The 5,283-nt window shown below is 36.6% G+C and overlaps 1 long non-coding RNA gene across 1 annotated transcript; it reads right to left on the reverse strand.

Annotated features, from left to right (window-relative positions):
- Positions 1 to 213: 213 nt before the first annotated feature.
- On the reverse strand, positions 214 to 4,418 carry LOC142351529 (uncharacterized). Its single transcript, XR_012760965.1, has 2 exons — positions 3,681 to 4,418; positions 214 to 439 (listed from the first exon to the last, which is right to left on the reverse strand). It is a non-coding gene; the product is annotated as an uncharacterized LOC142351529 (long non-coding RNA).
- Between the last annotated feature and the right edge of the window lie 865 nt (positions 4,419 to 5,283).

Here is a 5,283-nt window from a genome sequence, read left to right on the forward strand (position 1 = left end):
GTTGCAATGTCAGAGTTAACTTTGCTTGGCTTTCTAGCTAAGATCCCGTTCGCTTGATACCCGTGCCAAGACTAAGCAATTTATACACATCATAACACCTATGACATGTAACATGGCAAGATCTTCGCAAGATTAGTCATCTTTCATCATGTTCCTTATTTGGTATGGGTATCAAGTTTCAGTTCATTAGCGAGACCCTGCTGATAAGAAGGCTGGAAGTGGAAAAGATGGTCATAGTTTATATAAAACAAACAGTCGAGCTTTTTGGTCAACAAATAATTCGTCGTCTGCATTATTGTACTTGAGTTCCACTACTTTCTCCTCTTCCATCCTCTTCACAACTAAATCAAATGTGCCTTCCCAGTGAGCTCCATTCATCGATACAGCAATGACACCCCCTTTTTTGGCCATTCTGACAGCCTCAGGCAAGCACTCACACCTAAAAAAAATATCCAGTTAAAAAATTAGAAGCTAAACCAGTTATCTCTCCTACTCCTTTTTGGAAAGGCAACACCATAGGCGGTTTGGGTGAGGTAGGTGACAATTGGCCCATGTGGTACAGACCAAAAATTGCCCATGATTGGGAAGTGTTATGACTCAGAGGACGTTTATGCGAAGCAATTCCTCTAAACGCTTCGATTCTAAGTGCCTTGCATCTGTGATTCTGAGCGACAGAGCCTAGCTATGACTCATAAACATCACAACTTTGCTATTTTAATGGGATCCAAACAAGCAAGGTGGTAATTTTATGAACGAAGTTGATCATGAGGACCAATGGCCCAGATCAGATGCAAGAATACGTAACGTAACGTAATTAAAAAATGCGCCACTATACGCAAAAAAAAAGAAGTGCAAAAGCGAAAAAGTTCTGACCACCATGTGTACAGCGGGTTAAACAGAGCTGAAAAACACGACAATACCTCGGCAATCTAGAGCTCAGAAATTCGGAACTATGTTAAAAACTTTTGTGAAACTCGTTAAGGGACAATAAATGTAATTGAGATCACAAATACAAACAAAAACCGACTAACGTCGGATTAATTGCTCTCTAACGACAAGCGGGGGCACTTTTCTTTAGAAGAGTAGCTTAGAAAATTTTTTATCGGTGCAAAAGTCGGACCTCGTTGGGGTTCGAACCCGACGCCTCCAGGATAGCAGTCAGACCTCTTGAGCACTCGTGAAGAACAGACAAAACGGAATATGAAATCAAAACTTGTATAGCTCAAAATTTCTAACTCACTTAATTAACCGTCGCAAAACAAACACATTGAGCGATCAAAACATTAGATTCGTTTAGATGAAGAAAAAAACAGGTTTAAATTCAAAAAAAATGTTAAGCTTCTAAGAAACTGTATAAGATAAACGAAATGATGCTATGCATCAAACTGATTAGATATATTCAGTGACCGCAAATCGGTTTTCCTGTGAAAATAGCGTTTTTAGCGTACTCGAATAATAATTGACATAGTGAACTGGTAAGATTTCGAAGGACAATGAAAACCAAATTGAACATCAATTAAACCACATAGAGATTCAATGCTGACGGAAAAAAACTATAGAAGTAATCACTTAGAAAGCTATTTTATTGAGCTCGTATTTTCGTGAAAGAAATTTAATCAATACACAATCGCTCAAGTGACCTAAGTATATTAACTATGTTTCAGACTGCAATAAAATTTCATAAACATTAGCGTTTATAGTTCTAACTAGAAAACACTTAAGTTGAATCTCATGCTTTGAAAGCTCCAACTTCGCAGATATTACTATTTCTACATAGTTTTTTATTAACATATATGGCAGCATATCGTTCAAAAAATGTTGGCCGCTCCTTTCAATAGAAAAGGTTTGAAACTGGCCAATCTGGGTATTTTTTTCTCTTAACTTCTTCTAACAACATAAATATACCTATGGTAGTTGAAAACAATCAGTATAGCTGAAAACTCGAGTGTGACCAACTTTTCTCTGTCTTGAACTAAAGAAGTCTAACATGTCAAACATGTCACCGTCATTTTCATTAAATTTTTTAAAATTGTAACAACAAATTCATGTTGCATATTGATACGTTCCTGGGTCGAGGGGTCAGCAGCCGTAATCGAATATTTTCGTGAGAAATCCGCTGAATTTGCAGAAATTATGGAAGATTTGTCCTGATTGCCCTAAAAATGAAAAAAAAATAGGTGCTGAATCGGCTGAAATCAAATATTTCACCACATTCCAGCACATTTTTCACATTTAATCAACATTTGATTCCCCACCTTCCTTGCATATTTTCAGCACCTGTAAAAATTTCAAAATTAGCGGCTTCTTACAATTTTATGTGCAATTTTATTGCTCACTATTGCTTATAACGGAATCAACATGTACAGTCCTTCATATTTTGCATTTCTGTAGAGCCATTAACAAATCAAAAATCTGCGAGGTTTTTTAAATGATAATTCATATTTAAAAAATGATAATTCATAATTCATAAGGAAGACTATTATACCTAAGCTAACTGGTTTCATTCAATTAAGTTTTTTGGCTATTTACTCCAGCAGCGGCAACTGCTTTATCTTAAGAGTTGTCAAAGTGTTTTGGCAGATTTCCAACTGGTTATAAGTTGGACTGCTCTAGTGCAATGATGTTTTAGTGTAGCTCAGTTGCCGCGTTTGTACGTAAAGAAGCAGACAAAATTGAAAAATTTTCTAAATTGTTAAAAACGTTAAAAATGCGTGAGATTAGTGCTGGAATTGTGTAAGACAAGTGCTGAAGTTACTGAAAATTATGTAAGACATGCATTGACAGCCACTGAAACAAAACTTTTCACCAAATAAACCTTAAATAACATTCCGCTTAATGTACTCAAAAATGGTGAAAGTATGTAAGAAGGATACTGACAACTCAGCAGATTAAGCAGATTATTATGTAAAATTTATCCGCTGCAAAATATTTTTCTTCAGCAGCTGTCAGCGCAATTCCGAAATAAATGTTGAGGAAATCCTTAACCCGGGTGGTTTCCTAATGACCAGGAATTGCCCTCGTTAGATTACTTGCAGTCAACGATTGTACAAGACAAAAAATATGAAAAGTTTTGCACGAAAGGTTTTTCTGATGACCGACAATATCGGATTGGTCACATTATATGGTTCGTCAATCCGTTTCAATGGTGTGCCACCGTTTTGCGGGCTTCAACTCTCTTTAGTTTTGGTGACCCGTTCCAAGTCAGCGTACTACCAACTAGAGTGGAAGCTCTGGTCCAATTTAGGACATTAATTCCACAAAACATATCTCAACACATGTAAAAAGGGTCTTACAGCTTGGAAAATGGCGACAGAAGAACAAGAATTTCTCTCTCAAACATTTTGTGTCGCAAAAAAACATTCCACAAAAAAGCAAATTAAACCTTTGCATTTGCAGAATCGGGCGGCACACTTTGATAATTTCATGCCACAGGGTGAAAAAAACGCAATTCAACAATTAAGGGTCTTGAATGCCACTTCCTATTTCCCTTAAGTTCTGTAATTAAATAGACCACTTCTCATATGAGCATTTAATTTATACCATTGCTTTTGAGCTTTCAAAGCTATATTGTTTAGGGTCGTCAACTAATCCGACTGCAAAGGCTTTTTGAGAACCAATAATTACCGAGACGTTTAAACCCCTGTCCACAATTTTGACAATCAGCCACAAATAATACATACGTGGCTGAGCGATTGGTGAAGACACTGCATGAGTATACCAAGTCGTATGAGTTGCCAGGCACACTCGTTTCCTGAAACAAACGCCCTTTCTTCCTCGAAAGAACCTCATTCTTCACATTTTAAGGGTCACGACTGGAATCTTTTCTACCGAAAGTTATTGACCTGTATCTGTACTTTCCCGTCAATTTAGTTCAACTCTTAATTGCCCAATATGTTCATAATTTGACTTAGTTCCAACCGTGTGCTTAATTAGTTCTCATTTCCTGTTCATCTAATTTCACAACTCTCATTTTAAAACTGATGCATTTGTCAAGTAATCAAAGTTCGTGACTATAGTCGCGCTGCAAACCGATCTGAATGAACCATTGAGCTCTCAGCAGAAAAAAAAATAAAACTCAAAGTTCACCGTTAGCGCAAGGGAAATTCAGTGTCATTATTAATGTGTTCTAAACAATTTGGGAGGCATCCATGGCCCAGAATGGATGTTAAATTTGCAATATTGTGCTGTGCAAGAAGATGTTAATCTGGCAAAGTCTTGCAAGACAATGTTTATTTTGCAAGATTTTTGAAAGTTTGTTACCGTCAAGCTCTGCTCTCATTGGTTCTTATTGACGCATCGTCTTTGTTTCGGCGTAGTATTTGACAGCGTTACAGTTGCATCCGTTTTAAGAGACCGATTGAAACAAAAATACATAAACTGAAAAGTTTAATTACACCTAGCTAATTACAAACTGTTACTGTTTCATTGAACAATGCCAACGCTACTCGAGAACCACTAAAAATCATCGATTTTGACCTCAAAGTTTAGGTCGCCTAGTTATTTACTTTTTATATTGACTCGATAAAGAGTAAAACAATGCCTTGGCAATACAGAGTTCAAAACATTCGCAACTATGATAAAAACTTTAGTATTGAACACGTTAATGTAAAATCAGTGTAATTGCGATCACACAAAAACCAACCAACGTCGGATTAATTGCTCTCGAACGACAGGCGGGGGTACTTTACTTTAGGGGTGTAACATCGAAGTTTTTTATCGATGCAAAAAAACTCGGACATCTTAAGGGTTTGAGCTCAAGACCCCCAGGACAACAGTGAGACATCTTAACCACTCATAGAAAAACAAAATGAAACATCGTATTTTTTTTAACGTAAAAGGCAGCGTATCACTCAAAAAAGTTTGGCCAATCTTTTCTTTGATAATTCTTTTTTGGCATTTACAAGTAGTGGTGAGAACTCGTGTGCGGCCAGCTTTCTCTGACTTGAACTAAAGCAATCTGACATGTTAAAATTTGTCTAAAAACTATTTTTTTGAAATGAAGTCCCCGAAAAAATTTTACAAGCTAAGCGTGCTGTCCGGCGCAGAGTAATTGTTTTATGGCTCTCATTTTAAAGATTATAAACGACTGTTTTATAAAATTACGCAAATTTTATACATATATACCAAAAGTTTGAAAAGTTCCCGAGATGCAAACGAACAGCAAAGCGCCAATTTCTGCATGTTGCAAATTAGATCTTTTAACATTTGAAACGTTCCTTAGCGTTGCGCCTTTATCCGACTAACTATAAAGTATGTCTCGTTTTGAGGACTTTAACATCAAAT

The sequence above is a fragment of the Convolutriloba macropyga genome, chromosome 13, assembly GCF_964194025.1.
Source record: "Convolutriloba macropyga chromosome 13, txConMacr16.3, whole genome shotgun sequence".
NCBI classification, from domain to species: domain Eukaryota; kingdom Metazoa; phylum Xenacoelomorpha; order Acoela; family Convolutidae; genus Convolutriloba; species Convolutriloba macropyga.